At 37.2% G+C, this 17154-nt stretch overlaps 1 protein-coding gene across 1 annotated transcript in view; it reads right to left on the reverse strand.

Annotated features, from left to right (window-relative positions):
• The window catches only part of CCDC80 (coiled-coil domain containing 80), a 218158-nt gene that overhangs the window by 39911 nt on the left and 161093 nt on the right, over positions 1-17154 (reverse strand). The window lies entirely within an intron of this gene.

Here is a 17154-nt window from a genome sequence, read left to right on the forward strand (position 1 = left end):
GGGGTTGGAACAGTGGCAGGGACATCATAATCCCAGGTAAACTCTGACATCATTGAACAATGGAGCTTTCTCAGGGTGGACTTCTTCAGTGGGGAAGTGGTGAGGAAGAAGTGAAGTTCGGTAAACATACTTTGCTGAGAAAATATGCTATCAGGAGGCACCGTTACTTTGCTCTGAATGGGCAGGTGACAGTGGCTCCTTGAACATTTTGCACCAACTAATATACAGTAACTCTGATGCAATTTGTAAAGGTTGGTGTCCTAAAAGAGTAGATGATTTTGACTTTGCAAAGTAAATGTTCACCTGAAAAAAACTACATTGATGTTAATGAACCTTTTATGGGACCCATGGACTAGCCTCTTCACTATATTGGACTTTTTGTGTTTCAAGCTTACTTTATATCACTGGAAACTCCTATTAATTATTATCACTGGTTTAGACATCACAGTGGTGTTTTATTTAAAGTGTCTTTTGTTGTTTTATTTGTATTTTCCAAACAATGTATTTGGTTCTAATGATGTATAGGACCTCACATGTAGTGTGTTCTTAGTGGGTCCTATTATACATCATCAGTGTGTTTTACTATGCAGTACTAGTGGGGAGCGCTGTATCACATATCTCATTTTTACCACTGCTTACAATCAATTATAAACACTAGCAGGTATTCAGCAACAGACCCACGCACATATATTCACTTTAGGTTTTCTCTTTATCTTATATCTTTTTTTGGTTCAATTTATACATTTCTTTTACACAATCCGTTTGTTTGCACATAGTAGTGCAAGGGATCAGACACTTCTTCACAGAAAAAATACCTGTTGATCTGATAAAATTTCAATTTAGCTCCTAAATTCCTTTTGCAGGCTAACGAAATAGTGTCTTTACTAAAATGAAAACACAACAAATAGTGTCAGCCCTGCCCAGTTGTCTTTTGTTAACTTACAGGATCCTCCCTCCTTGCTTCATCTCCACAACACAGAGGGCAGATTGTTTTGCAGTCCAAGGTAAGAACTACGAGGGATGATGATTAGACCCAGTGAGATAACACAGTTTAAACATGATGAAGGATTCCATTGGTTTTCTGATAGGATCAACTGGTATTTATTTTTTTTGTGCACTTATCAAACAAATAAAATAAAATGCTTGAAATTGTATATATAACAGACCAAAAGAGAGCAAATAAAAGAAGTTCAATGTTAAGCCTAGTACACATTATTATTTTTTTTTCAGCCTGCTGGAAAAAAACTGAGTAGCTCAGGAGGACCCGCTGTACTACCTATGCAATGTTAGTACAGCGATCTCCCCCGCTGAGATATTTTGTTCTGACGGGGAGGCGGCCACCTTGACAGAATTCAACTGTGTATGGCACTTTAGGGTTTACATAAACCTTTAACATTTTGGCAATTCTTTGTGTATCAATACTGCTTGCACATTAAAGAAAGGAATAAACTTCAAAAGCGTGTCCTAAAAAAAAAATTAACTGTTAGCACAAATAGAAAAGGATTACATATAGTACTAATTTGTGCTGTTACAAGTGCACTAATCTTGTTTTTGCATCTTTATCCGAATATCTGGATATCTGCGACTGATAAGAGTATATTTTGTGTGTTGAATGTGTATTAGGTTTTGTGTCAATCCCCTGCTGTCTAAGTTCTACTTGGTCCACATACCTGTAATGCAGTAATACTTTTTATATGCCCACAAACCAAATTATTTCCTATGGAGAGGAGCATAACATTCCTTACATTTTTGTAAGAGAAAATTGCTTTTCTATCTACTTTATCTGTAGCTTTCCAACAAGCACTGAAGCAATAAAATCTTTCTTCTGTATATTTCAATACTGGCTTTGAAACCAGTTCACTTTCAAATGAAAATTTACTGTAAAAATATGAATAGCAAAAATATCATTCCTTTTGGATGCTGGATTTTTTTTTTTTTTTTCAAATCTATTGAAGTAACAGACGTTACGTGACATACTGGGAGATCAAATCCTGCTCAAAGGCTGAAATCACTTTATCCAAAAGACTCCAGCAGAAAAACGTATTAAAGCATGTTTCACTGCAGAAAAATGCTATGTGGCTGCAGAGGAAAAATCACATCTTTTGTTAATTGTTCTAAAGTCATCATTTTTAATGATATGGTTATTAAAGTAAATTATTGCTCAATCGAATGAGTTTTCAGGGCTTACTCTCCCCCTCATCTCATCTTACGGTGCTATAGTGCAAATGGTTATGCGTGGTACACTATTAAAAGATAAAATGACCATTTAAAGAATTTTAGCCTGCCTAAACTTGCAAAAACTCAATTTTAGAAAAACAAAACACTTCTGTTTTTATGCAATGCTGCTAACAAATACATACTGTAAATTGCAATCTATCTCAAAATTGGAGGAAGATCTTAAAGTGAAGCTGTGACCAACCTGTGAACATTCACATATTTATATATTCTTAACAATCAATAAATAAGCTTTAAACGCACTCACTGACCTCTATAGCTGCAGACACTGTGGAACAATTCATACTAATAGAAGCAGTGAACTTGTTTAGGTTGGGTCTCAGCACTCTGCTCTGTCCTATTTTCTGTGTCCTTGCTCTGTGTTTAAATTAGTAATTAGAAGGCTGGTAGGTTTACCTTTGATACATCTTATTGTAAATACTTGTCTTTGAATGTACTATTTAGAGGCCTCTCCCCATTTTTGTATTTGTATTGAAAAATGTTCATAAAAAATTATTGAACAAGAAGGCTCGTAGGATGCCAAGTCACTGCCGAGAGGGGGTTGCAGGGTGAGCTGACATTGAAAGTAAAAGTATTTTTGTTGTAAATTGTAGGATGAGAAGGCCTGTACCTAGAGAACTTAGTCAGGGTTTGTTTCAAGTTTCATTGACTATCTGGTATGAAGATGTAAATATCTGAATGCATAGGCGTGCGCACAGGGTGTGCCAGGTGTGCCTGGGCACACCCTAATCACCCCGTGTGGCACACATTCCCCCTGTTTTAATCCCTGATATTTCACCAAAGCTCTCCTAAAAAAAAAAAAAAAAAAAAAACAGTAAAAAAAATAATAAATTAAATACTTAATAATTTAAATTAAAACAACTAATAAATACATTTTAATAAATTAAAAAAATAAAATTGTAAAAAATAAAAAAATAAAAAATAAAAATACTGACACCATCCACTGCCCTACTGATATCGTCCACTGCTCTACTGACACCATCAGTTTATATGCATATATAGACACACGCATGTGTGTTTGAGCTTTGGGGTGTACACCCTAATGCAGTAGGCTGCGCACACCTATGTGTGAATGTCAATAGCCTAGTCACATTTGCACTTTAATATCAATATGCCTTTGTCTAGATGATGCTATTGCTGTTATACAGAGTGCAAGGGTAGCTTTTGGTCCACCAATGGCGAGACATTAATGCAAAGTTTACATTGACACTTTGCAGTATTTCCTCAGTCTTCCAGTTTTAGTAACAGTGGACTTCATTGAACTTCGAAAACGGAGGACTCCATGTAGTGAAAATGACAGCAGAAGGTGAGTATTGCAGCCCGAGCTGCCTTTTTTGTTTAAGAGGGACGAATTTATTTTTAATAAAATTAATCTGGAGTTGGATTTTAACATATCCTTATTCCCTAAATGTTTCTGTGGCTGTGATATGGGTCGCAGTATAGCACGTGTAAATACCCTGTTTCCCTGAAAATAAGCCCAATCACGAAAATAAGACCTAGCATTATTTTCGGGGTTGGCTGCAATATAAGCTCTACCCTGAAAATAAGCCCCAGTTAAAGTCGTTGTAAAAACATGTCATTCGTTTTGTAAAAAGATTATATAATATGCAGTGTGTCTCCTTTTGTAACTTTTATTGTGGAAAATACCTTATTTACAGCACTCATGTGACCTGCCGGAGATCTTCTCCTCTCCTCCTACGGCCCCTGCCTCTGCAGTGCTCTTTTTTTTTTTTTTTTAACGACAGTGTTAAAAAATAAATAAAAAGTCAAATAAATAAGTAAAAAAAAAAATTTAAAGCGCCCTGTCCCGTCCAGCTCGTGCGCAGCAGTGAACGCATGCGTAAGTCGTGGCCGCATATGAAAACAATGTTCAAACCACACATGTTAGGTATCGCCGTGATCGATAGAGCGAGAGCAATAATTTTAGCACTAGACCTCCTCTTTAACTTAAAACTGGTAACCTGTAGAAATTTTTAAACAGCACCTATGGAGTTTTTTAAGAGTAAAAGCATGTCGCCATTCCACGAGTTGGCACAATTTTGAAGCATGACATGTTGGGTATCAATTTACTTGGTGTAACATTATCTTTCACGATATAAAAAAAAGCTGGACTAACTTTACTGTTGTCTTATTGTTTAAGTCAAAAAACTGTATTTTTTCCCCAAAAATGTGCTTGTAAGACTGCTGCGCAAATACGGTGTGACAAAGTTTTGCAACAACCTCCATTTTATTCTCTAGGGTGTCTGAAAAATATATATATAAGGTTTGGGGGTTCTAAGTAGCAAAAACAAATTGATTTTAACTTGTAAACATCGAGCCTGAAAAATAGGCCCGGTCCTTAAGTGGTTAAAAGTAAATTATGGCCATACGTCTCTTATAGGTCACAGGAATGCAATTACTTTTGATCTCTTGTGATCCAGGGTCAGCTTATAGCAGGCTATTGCCCGCTATCAGCTAATGTGACAGAGCAGCTCCAAGCTCTGGAAGGATCCTGACCACATTGATGTGATTTATCCAGTTACCTAATTGACAGCTGCGCCTGCCCCCTCCCCAGCCTGACGCTACAGTGAGCCCTGAGGGGCAGAGTGGAGATCGGTGACTGACTGTCACTGCTCTCTGGTCAAAGTAGATCAGAACTGAGTAATCAGAGGACAGGTGATTACTCAGTTCTTGGGCTTAGAGCCGATTTGGGACAGCTGCAGCATCACACTGATGCTGCAGCATAGAGGTAGATATGAGTGTTTATTTTTTTATAACAATAAACTTCTCCTTCTTCATCCATACTGATTTTCAAGAAAACTAATGTAATGATAAAGGACTGTATTGAGAGATTTGCAAAAAATATAAATGCTATGAATTAATAGACCAACAATAGGTGTAACTCTAAAAAAAAATAAAATCAAATAAAAATGACAGTGCTCCAAACCACACTGGAGTTTCCAGCTAACACATATTAAGTGATTAAGTGATTTCACAACACTTAGGGGGTCATTTACTAAGATGAATGCGCTGCGCTGGTTCATACCTTAATTGGTGCGCCAGATAAATCCTTAATTGAGCGCATGAACCGGCGCACGCACCGCAGTACCTGCACGTGAGAATGTTTTCAGAGCAATCCCATCACGATGGTTCTCGGCGAGGTACATCTTGCGCTCGCTGCAATAGGAAAAACACATCTTCCTATTAAAGCAGCAGAAAAACTGGCATGGGTTCCCCCTCCAGGGGTATACCAGGCCCTTCAGTCTGGTGTGGATTTTGAGGGGGACCCCCAAGCCATTTTTTTTTTTTTTTTGGCATGGGGTTACCCTTAATATGCATACATGACCTGAAGGGCCTGGTATGGAATTTTGGGGAAACCCCACGCATTTTTATTTCTTAATTTTGTTTTTTTTCTTAATGCTGTTTTTATCAATGAACTTTTATGTGTATTCCCGAACCGGGAATACACATCCCGGTATTTCATCATAGCCGCGAAGTGAACCAGCGTTAAAAAAAAAAAAAAGTTTAGAGGTGTGCCCGTTCAACCTATGCAAATGCATTTACGTTGCTTGACATTTACTAAGATTTTGCTGGCGCAGTGAACCAAAGCATTTGCACAAGCGCAAAAGCCATTTGCGCATGCGCGGTGCATAAATTGACCTCCCGCAGTTCTAAATGTACTTGCCAGCGCAGCAGGCATGTTCAGATAAAGTTACTTTCTCATTCTATTTTGGGCATATTTGTTACTTGGGCAATTATTACTATACTTCCTTACATCACCCATAATATTGGCACTTCCAGCTTGTTTAAATTTTAAGTTAAAGATGCCGTGTGCCATGTCTATAGTGGCGCACCGATCGCCTCCTCCCGTGCTTCGGGAAGAGAATAGTAAATCGTGAATTGCGCTGTGTTATCGGCATGTTTTGTATATACAAAAAAGTCCTTTGCGCATCGGTGTGCGCCGCAACTCATGGCGCAAATGTTTAGTAAATCAGCCCCTTAGTGTTATAACATTAGTGTTATAACATAAAGTGTTGTGTGCACTAAATACTGTTATTTAGATTTGCAAAATAAACAAGCAACTCACCAAGCCTAAGATGGCATCTGTTATACCAATCATGAACCTGCCCCCAAAAATATTAAAAACACCCCCTGTGTCAATTCAAAACAACATGTCACATAGCTGTATTCACTAGTACCATACAGGGCCCCAAATACCAACAGTATGACAGCTAGCTAACAAGGAAAGTTACATAAAAACATATTGAATGTAAAAAAGTATATATAAAACAGATAGATCAAATCTGCATAGCCTAATGCTTATGTAATGCACGTGCAGGCAACAGTAGATTACCAAGGAGTCAGGACAGAGTGGGGAAGTTTGAATGTGATGTCACTCCCAGTGCATGTGGTTGGCAGAACAGAGTGTTACTAGGCAACATAGTACACAAACATGTTCCCTTAAAAATTAAACATCAGGGCTGGATGGACTCACAAGGATAGAGAGTAAAAAGCAGCAGAACAAAAAAGGGCCAAGGAAAAAGTAGATAAAAAAATAAACTAAAGTAGCAACACTGGCATCTACAACTGCTGATGCAAAGAACAAGTATGCATCAAAATAAAATAAATTATGTAAAAAAAAAATATATAAAAAACATAATTATACTATATGCGCAAAAAAAGAGATGAAACTTAAGCTAAGCTACATCAAAATAAAATAAATTATGTAATATAAAATAAAGATAAATGAAGATAAATTAAAAAAAACAACTGCACAAAAAGAGATTAAACCTAAGCTAGAGCAACAGGTTGATATGGAGTAGACCTGCAAGGATGGAAAAGGCATGCAGTAAAACAGCACAATAAATCAACCAACACTATAACAAAAAGAAACATTCTGATGTTTAATCAAAGATCAAGGTGTAGGAGTATGACACCGATCCTGATAATGGGTCACCGCCAGTAAAAGCTGTGACATGTTCCTGGTCCCCAAAGAGATCAATATAGGGCATTGGCCAATGGGAGAAAACATCAGATCCTGTCCATACTGTCAAGTGTACATACAAATGGGGTGCCACATTCTACAGCCACTGACCTGTATGCAAGCATTAAAGACATTAAAGGAAACAAGTCAAGTTAAGTTGTTCATTCAAGCCTGCTGGGGTAAGAGTTTTTAGTTCCTAGATCCCCTTGCAACACTTGATCCTGGAAGCAACAGAGGTTTCTATTGTCTCCTCTGAAGACGGGTGGGATTAAGTCAAAGAGCATACATTTCAGGCTTGGTAACGGGTACCTCTTATCCACGAAATGTCATGCCATCAAATTTTTGGAGGAACCAATAGACATTGCCTTCATGTTTTATGGTTACCCAGTCGTGATATAAATTATATGATAGTCGCCCCTATATAGAACAAGCTTTAGGGGCACTGAAGCTGATGATTTACGGATTCCAACATACAAGTAAGATGTCTAACGCTTATGTGTTTGCCAGAATGAGTGTGCAGAAAGAAGCTGGTCACTTATAAGCTGGATGTTTCTAAGAAACTAGACAGTATTTGTCTTTTTATAATTAGAAAGGCTATCATGCTTTGCAAAATACAAGAGCCCTGTGTGTATGATAATAATAGTAATAATAATAATATTAATAATAATAATAATATTTCCATTAAATTATTTTAAAAAGGATATAAAACATATTTGACAAGCTAGTAAAGTTGAAGGAAAAATACTATGAAATACTATTAATAGCTCTAAACGTATCATATATCCAGAATGCAACAAAACATTTCCTTAAGGACAAAAAAAAGTGAGGTAAGCAAACACTAATCGAGGAAGTGGGAACCCTTATTATGAATGTATGATAAGTGCTTGGGCCAGTCTCCTTGAATTCCTGTGTTCTGCCTAGGTTAGATCTAAACTGCATGGCAGCAAAAAACAGCATAGCCATAGAACCAGCTAAACTCTGCGCTGGCGCTAAAGAATATTTGGCTATTAGTCAGGAAAGTCCAATTTATCTAATAGGTTTCCTCTAGCTGTAGTACTATAAGCTTATCTTTTTTGGTAGTTTGTATTCCATAGAATGCTTAATTGTTATCTAAAAGTGTGAAACTGCATGTGAACCCATTGTAACTGTATCAGGCTGTAGCAAACCATTGATTTCTATCCTCTTAATCCTAGTACATTTAAGAGGAACATGACATAGGTAAATAATGAAGAAAAAAAACACACAACGATCTAAAACAAAAGTGGCTTACAAATTAAGCGAATAAGGATATTTTAAGACATATTCATGCATATTGGCCCAACCATTGGCTTTGTATCAGGAGTTCTGGATTCCATGTGTGTTCTTGGAAACCTAAACCCTAGAAGCTTTTTCTGTTGTGGTTTGGACACTCCTGTATAAGGTTCCAAATCGCAATGCGCAATGAAATTTCTTTTGCTGTGATTTAAACTTTTCACTTATGTCCAATTCAGAAATCTGTATTATAAAACTAAACATTTTTGTTTTAGGCGCCTATTTTGTTTACTTTTTTTTCTAGATGGGATTTTTATTGGCCATGCATTTGCCAAACCAACCAAATATTTTAAAAATGTCTGTGTGGTCAGCAGTTGCATAGTTGACTAGGTTTAAAAAAATACTTTTTCCCATTTAATCTCACAACGAGAGGGGAGGGAATTTTCCTGTTTCTACCAATAACAATATGTAAAAAATCCTTGTTGTCTACAACACTGAGAGGGTAAGGCTAGTGCTTTACATATCTGTATATCTGTATATTAATGTTCCCCAACATGATGCTTAATGCCAAGGACATGTTAGTAAACGTTCTCTTGTTGGAGAGTCAACAGCCGACCCTTTGTACATTCGCTGGCGCTCAGTCCCAGCTGTCAGTAATACCCGATAGCACCACTGACCATCAAGAATCCAGTGGTTCAGAGTGGTTACTTTTCTAAGACAGTGATCACATGCAGGCTGCAGGTTCTTTGAAAGAAATTCTTCTGCCTGCAGATTAAAACCGGCAATAATGTTCACCTGAAGTGCCATCTATTTAAAAGTGTACAGTTTTGCTTCTATGTCAACCTATACATTCAGATCAGGTTTTTTCTTTTTTAATAAAACTGTGTGGTAAATAAAAAACCTTTTATGTCTTTAGAAATATGTATGTGATTTGAGTGTGTAAATTAGTCTTATGCCCTGTACACACGATCGGATTTTCCGACCAACAAAGCCGTGGAATTTTGTTTGAAGGTTGTTGGCTCCAACTTGTCTTGCATACACACGGTCACACAAATGTTGGCCAACAATTACGAACGTAGTGACGTACTAGAAGTACTACATGGTTTTTCATCTCTTTAGTGGCACCCTTTGGGCTCCTTCTGCTAATTTCGTGTTAGTAGCAGTTGGGTGAGTGTTGATTCGCGCTTTTCTTTTTGTGAATTTTATTTTGCACTGTTATTATTATTATTATTCTTGATATCACTTGAAAAAAAAAGCCTTTGAAAATTTGTGCAGTAACTCCATCAGTATCACCAGCAAAGCAGCTTCTTTTTTATCCCATTAAAGAAGAAGAGAATTGTGCGCTGCATTTGGATATTTCCTAATTTGCCACGTCACGAATGTTAGTTCTCCATTATGAACGCTAGTTTACAAGACTTCTGCTTCTGAGCATGCGTGGTCTTTTGTCCGACGGACTTGTGTACACAAAATCGGAAAGTCCAACAACAAAATTTTGTTGGCGGAAAATTTGAGAACCTGCTAGCCAATATTTGTTGGCGGAAAGTCCGACAACAAATGTTCGATGGAGAATACACACGGTCGGACTTTCCGCCAACAAGCTCACATCCAACATTTGTTGTCGGAAATTTCGATCATGTGTACGGGGCAATAGAGTTATAGCTGGCCATTAATAGTTACATTTTATCATTCAGTCAAAATGAAGGGCTGAATAAAAAAATCCCAAGTTTATTTATGCACACTATACAGCATGGATGGAAAAATGTCCAGCTGCAGCTACTGTATTCTGACAACCATCACCAGCTGCTGTTAGAATAACGAAACAATGCCCGCATCAGATTGGATTTTCTGACAATTTTCTGTCTGGCTCCTTTTGTTTTTCAGTCACTGATTTTTGGGTGGGAGGTTGGCGACAGGATAACCCAGTTACCGAGTTTCATCCAGTTTAGCAGGAACTAGATGAAATTTGCATAGTGTATGGCCAGCTTTTATCATTACGTTAGCCAAAACATGCTGAAGCTGAAGAATTTGGCCTTGGCATGTAGACAACCATGGTCATGAAAATGTTACATTCTGGGGGGGGCAGGAGGCGGAGCCTAGCGGAGCAGACATGCATTGTTAGAGCTCCACACCGCTGAGGAGAGAAGAGAAGGACAAAGCAGAGCCTGCAGGCTCAAAAGGTATCCATTTGAACCTTTTTGCCCCAGGGAACAAACTGTGAAAGTTTGGGCAGGAAATATGGTACTGGGAGGAAACCGTGGCAGAAATAAAAATCACCTCACAAAGAGCTCACAGGCACTCACTGCAGCTGAAGCAGCTCCAGTCACCTCACAAGATACAGCATCAGGGCGCTCTCACAGACAGAAAATGTCACAGCAAGACTCTCCATTTGAGTCAGATACAGAACAAATCCTCTCACAAACTTCTCCACAAGCCTCCTCAGTATCCCCAGTAATATTATTACAATTTGAAAAGATGCTTCATAAGGCTTTAAAACAAACCTCAGACCAAATAACAAAAAGCCTAACCAAAGAAATAAGAGAGCTGGGAAACCGCACCGCAGCCTTAGAAATAAAAATGGATGAAATTGAAATTACAACCCAAGAAAATATAACAGAATTGGAACAATTAAAAAAAGAGAATTTAATACTTCAAACTAAGCTCGAAGATTACGAAAATAGAGCCAGACGTTCAAACTTGCGCATAAGAGGAATACCTGAAACTGTGACAGACCTGCAATCTACTATTACTGCTCTATTACAAGAACTAAAGCCAGATATCCCTATTGAACGTTTAGAACTGGACAGAGTACACAGAGCCCTCACAGCCAAAAAGAAAGATGGACCCCCACGTGATATAATCACAAAATTTCATTATTACAGAACGAAAGAACAAATACTAATTGCTGCAAGAGAAAAAAAGGAACTTAATTTTCAAGGACACAATTATCAAATTTTTGCTGACCTATCCCAACTTACTATTACTAAAAGACGATCCATGAAACCCCAACTAATGGAACTGCAACGCCACAACATTATGTATCAATGGGGCTTCCCCTTTTCAGTCAGATTTAACTACCAAGGTACAATTTACAGAAGCAGATCAGCAGATGAACTACAACAAACCCTTTTAAAACTAAATCTGACAGAACCCACAAGCAGCAACACTCCCACACGCAGAAGAATGGCATCATCTTCACCTTCAGGCAGCACCCAGAAAATTTCAGAACAAAATGGGAATTATCATTCTCACAAAAGAGGCCGTTATGCCACATCATCCATGGACCAAGAAGATTCAATGGACTGACATCCTAATTCCTGATATCTCTTCATTTATTATACTAAGAGATGGTTCTCTATAAAAAAACCTATATTTATAACTGAATGTAACTGCATTCTGATAGTCACACACTGTGTGGGATCATGTTACATTCCAGTTATATTTCTTATTACTTCTGATTCATATAGCCTTAGAATATATAAGTGAAATAAGGAAATTCTTGTTCAGTTATATATTATCAGGTAATAACAATAGATTTATTACTTTTTAGGACAAATATGTTCAATAATCCAGAAGTAATGGAAGCTTTTTCTTTCTTTTCTTAAAACAAATATATTATTACCTAACTAGTTCCTAGAATTATGTTTTTGTTTATTCTAATCTGAAGCAATACAACCTCAATTTTATGAGTTAACATATCTAAACAGTTACGTATGAATAAAATATGTAATTGTTTACTCTAAAAGGATTAAAATCCCAAAATAATTCAAACTATCTTCATCAATACCAAAGTTATTAACAGTACCTTTCTAACTGAATTATTTAGCCTAGGGCAAGACTAACCATATACAACCACCCTGGAATAAATAATTTCAACAAAAACTATATTCTGCACTCCAATTAATGAAACATCATTTTGATGTCTTTTGACATAGCACTTCTCTCCTGTAAGCGGAAGATCCGTGTACCCCCATTAGCCCTCCTCAATCTCCCAACCATATTATGTGGGAGTGTGACGAAGGCACTTATTCCCCTGAGAGAGATATTTATTCTCTTTTACGGGTAAATTGTGATTACTTGCAAAAAATAATTTATACAATGTATCATCTAATCTCATATGTTTTTTGTTTACTCTTTACTCCAGAATTCACTGGTTTCTTTTCTATCTATTCATCTCTTCAGTCCACACAGGTTGATCTGCGCAGTCAGCTCTGCATAACAAAAAGTAAGTCAAAACTATTTGATCTATTGCCATGGCACCACTGAATATACTTTCTCTGAATGTTCAGGGAATAAATGTCCCTCAAAAAAGGACCAAAGCCTTCCGTACTTTCCATAACAAGAAGGCTCACATAGTATGCCTCCAAGAAACACACTTCACCAAAGATTTCACTCCAAAATATATTTCTCCTTTTTATCAACAAATTTACACGGCTTCTGCCTGTACCAAGCAAAGGGGAACTCTAATTGCATTTCACCGATCCACACCATTCACCTTATCATCAGAAATTAAAGACCCAGAAGGTAGATACCTGATACTCATGGGTTATATAATGGATACAGCAATCACGGTGATTTCCTACTATGCTCCTAACAAACAACCTACACCATTCCTCTCATATATATTACAAGTGATTAATACACACAAAATAGGAACAGTGATAATGTGTGGGGATTCGAACCAGGTCCTCCTCCCATTTCTAGATAAATCACCTTTTACACCATCCAAAATAACCTCTAGATTACCTTTTTCTCAACTTCTTTCCAAATACAATCTGGTAGATTCATGGAGAGAAAGTAACCCAATGAAAAAGAAATTCACTTATTTCTCGCACCCTCATCAAACCTTCACCAGAATAGATCATATTTTTCTAACAATAGGAATGATACCAGAAATTATTGCATCAGATATAATTCCGACTCCGTGGTCTGACCATAATGCAGTATACACTACTATAGCCTCAGCCATACCAAAAGCGCATGACCCAACGTGGTACTTACCGGACATAATGCTCAAACACCCACTACATCAGATGGCCATTGAACAAGCTTTAAAGGAATACATATCAATTAATAATACAACAGACATCTCCCCAATAACACTGTGGGAAGCTCATAAGCCTGTCTTGCGTGGTACAATACAAAGACAAATGGCACTATTTAAACGGGAACGCAAAAATCTAGCAAAAAAACTAGAACTCAATTTTAATGCAGCCTACATATCATTTCAAGATAATCCATCTCAGAGTACAAAATCTCATCTGGAAAAATCTAGATTGGAATACGATCTATTTCTCACTGAGTCAGTTGATAAATCCCTCAAATGCTCCAAACACAATTTCTACATGAATACAAACAAACCAGGTACATATTTGGCTCGGGCATTAAATTCAACTAACAAATCTTTCAAACCAATACGTTTGAAATTATCAAAAAATGTTTACACTTGTAATCCAGTTAAAATAGTCCATAAATTTCACTCACATCTCGCAACTTTATACAAGACAAACAATGAATTTAATCCTACAGAAGCTGAATCCTTCTTCTCAAAAATAACCTTACCTGAGTTATCTCAGAATCAAAAAAGCAGTTTGGATGAGCCTATAACTATAGATGAAGTTGCTAACGCCATAAAAGACCTAAAACTTAACAAAAGACCAGGCCCAGACGGCTACTCGGCTTTATACTATAAAACATTCTCAGAAATACTCTCTCCCATTCTCACTGAAACTTTTAACAAACTTCCAGATGGACATTCTTTTCGGCAAGAAACACTAATGGCAATTGTTTGTATGATCCCAAAACCCCTTTCTGATGATACTTCCTGTGTGAATTATCAGCCTATCTCTCTGTTAAACCTCGATATTAAATTATTAGCAAAAATAATAGCAAAACGCCTCAATAGCATTATAGGAAAATTAATACATAGAGATCAAGTAGGCTTCATGCCAAATAGACAGGCAGGCGATAATATACGCAGGGCAGTGTTATTGGCACATATTGCTAAAAAACGGAAAATCCCTTTATGTTTTCTATCTCTCGATATTAAGAGGGCATTTGACACAGTATCCTGGCAATATATGCAATATTCATTACAAAAATGGGGTTTTGGACCCCACTTTTTAACATGGATCAAAGCATTATATAATAAACCCAAAGCCTATATAAAATATGCTGGATACAAATCTGAAGCCTTTAATATCGAAAGAGGTACCCGACAGGGTTGCCCATTATCTCCCTTATTATTTGCCCTTATACTCGAACCCATGGCCAAATACATCAGAACAAACCAAACTATAACTGGCATTGAAGTAGGAGGTATTACACACAAATTATGTATATTTGCAGACGATATATTACTTTTTCTATCATCACCACAGGTCTCTGGTCCTAACTTAATACCAGCTCTTGATGGATTTGCAGCCCTATCCGGCCTTATGATTAATCCTAAGAAATGCCTAGTGCTTAATATTTCACTCACAAACATGGAATTGATCCCGGCTAGGGCTGCACTCCCATTCACATGGGCAGAAAAATCAATCCCATATCTTGGAATTCATTTAACAGCATCTCATTCTGACTTATTCTCAACCAATTATCCTCCTGTATTAAGACAGATCACAAATCTAATAAAACAATGGTCGCAACTTCCTTTATCCTGGATAGGGAAGATTAATGCAATCAAAATGACTATTCTACCCAAATTGCTTTATCTATTCAGAGTCCTCCCTATTCCAATTCCTTCCTATTTTTTGAGAATAGTACAAAAAAGAGCAACTTCGTTTATATGGGGCTCTACTAAACCACGTATACCTATACACACACTACATCTTCCCAAAAATAAAGGAGGCCTGGGATACCCTAATTTTACTAACTACTACAGAGCAGCACATTTGGCCAGTCTGTCCAAATACCATGCAAAACAGGAAATCCCATTATGGGTATTTATAGAGGCTTCAGAAAATGACCCTCTATTAATATCAAATTTATTATGGCTTGATCCTAAAGACCGCTTTAAAATTCATAATCCCATAACTAAACACTTCTTATCTCTCTGGGATAAACTAAAAACCAAATATCAGTTACAATCTCCACACAATCCTCTCCTTTCTTTTATCAGAAATCCGGCCTTTTATCCGGCATGGATCTACCCAAATTCTTTTAAAGCTTGGACAACATCAGGCATTCAGACACTAAATGACTTCATAGCATCTAAATCATTCCTTTCATTCCCATCGCTTAGAGAAAAATATGATCTACCAAACTCTGAGATATTTAGATATCTCCAAATCAAAAATTTCTATACACCATTCCTAAAGGGGGATACACCATTATCCCAATTATCCATTTTTGAATCAATCTGTACAAAAGATCCATTTGCTAAAGGTACAATTTCATCACTTTATAATCAATTATATGGAGTAGAAAATGTTACATTCTTGGATACAAATTATTTAGAATTGCATTGTTATGTGTAGAAAAAATCAAAGCACATTGAATTTAAATCCTTATATTTTTGAAGAGTTTTAGCTATATTCATAATTGGCCAACACTTTTTTTATGAATATTTAAAATTGTCAAGACATAATGTAATTGGGTCCATGGTAATCTCTTTTGATGTGGCAGGGAGCTGGGGTGCACCTCAGGAACACAAGCTGGTTGTTTGATGAGATCACATAGGCTCTTTTCCAATGCTTTTTATAAATGAGGCAAAATATTTCTGGAAAAATACATGTGTTTCACTTATAAGATAAATGTAATTTGTTCATATAAGATATATTGTTGTATTTGCCATAGTAAACTTATGGCAAGCCTCTGAATACAAAGATAAAATACAGGTCTTGGACAAAAATATGAAAACACCAGGTAAAGGAATGAAAATGTTACCCAATATGGTGTGGGACCACCAGCATCCAAAGCGGCCTGAATTCTCCTGGGATTTGACAAATATTATTCCAGGTCACAATCCTGCACAATGTCTTTGTATTTGTCTCTTTTGGTCAGTTGACCGCGTCAACTGCGCTTATGCTTATCAGATGATGTTTTCCTAGAAACTGTATATGCTGTCATAACCTTTGATACCGTACCTCACAACACTGAAAATAAATTGGCAACTTCATTCACACAGGCACCAGCTACATGGGCAGCATCAATTTGCCATCTTTGAAACTCAGTAAATTCTGACATGACTCCAAATTACTAGTAGCGCATACAGTAGATGATGAAACTGAGGCTTCTTACCTTTTAGCTAGGTGTCTCATCAGACAGTGGAAGCAAAAGAATGTGAGGAAAGGGGGAATAGCCTGTTTTAAGGTCTTCCTTTCCTTTATGGGATGTTGGTGGCTGGGGTTTCAAGCCTCCTATTGATTGATTTGGGGGGGGGGGGTTTGTGAGAAGTCAAAAAAGGTATGTTCTAGAAGTTCTGGGGGGGTCCTCTAGGATAGGTCATAAAAGGTCACTTGACTCCCCAGAACATTCCAGAAATTCCCAGGACCACTATTTAACCACTTGAGCCCCGGAAGGATTTGCCCCCTTCCTGACCAGGCCATTTTTTGCGATAGGGCACTGCGTCACTTAACTGACAATTGCGTGGTCGTGCAACGTTGTACCCAAAGAAAACCTTTTTTCCCACAAATAGAGTTTTCTTTTGGTGGTATTTGCTCATTTCTGCGTTTTTTATTTCTTGCACTATAAACAAAAAAAGAGCG

This window comes from Aquarana catesbeiana, linkage group LG02 (genome assembly GCF_042186555.1).
Source record: "Aquarana catesbeiana isolate 2022-GZ linkage group LG02, ASM4218655v1, whole genome shotgun sequence".
NCBI lineage: Eukaryota > Metazoa > Chordata > Amphibia > Anura > Ranidae > Aquarana > Aquarana catesbeiana.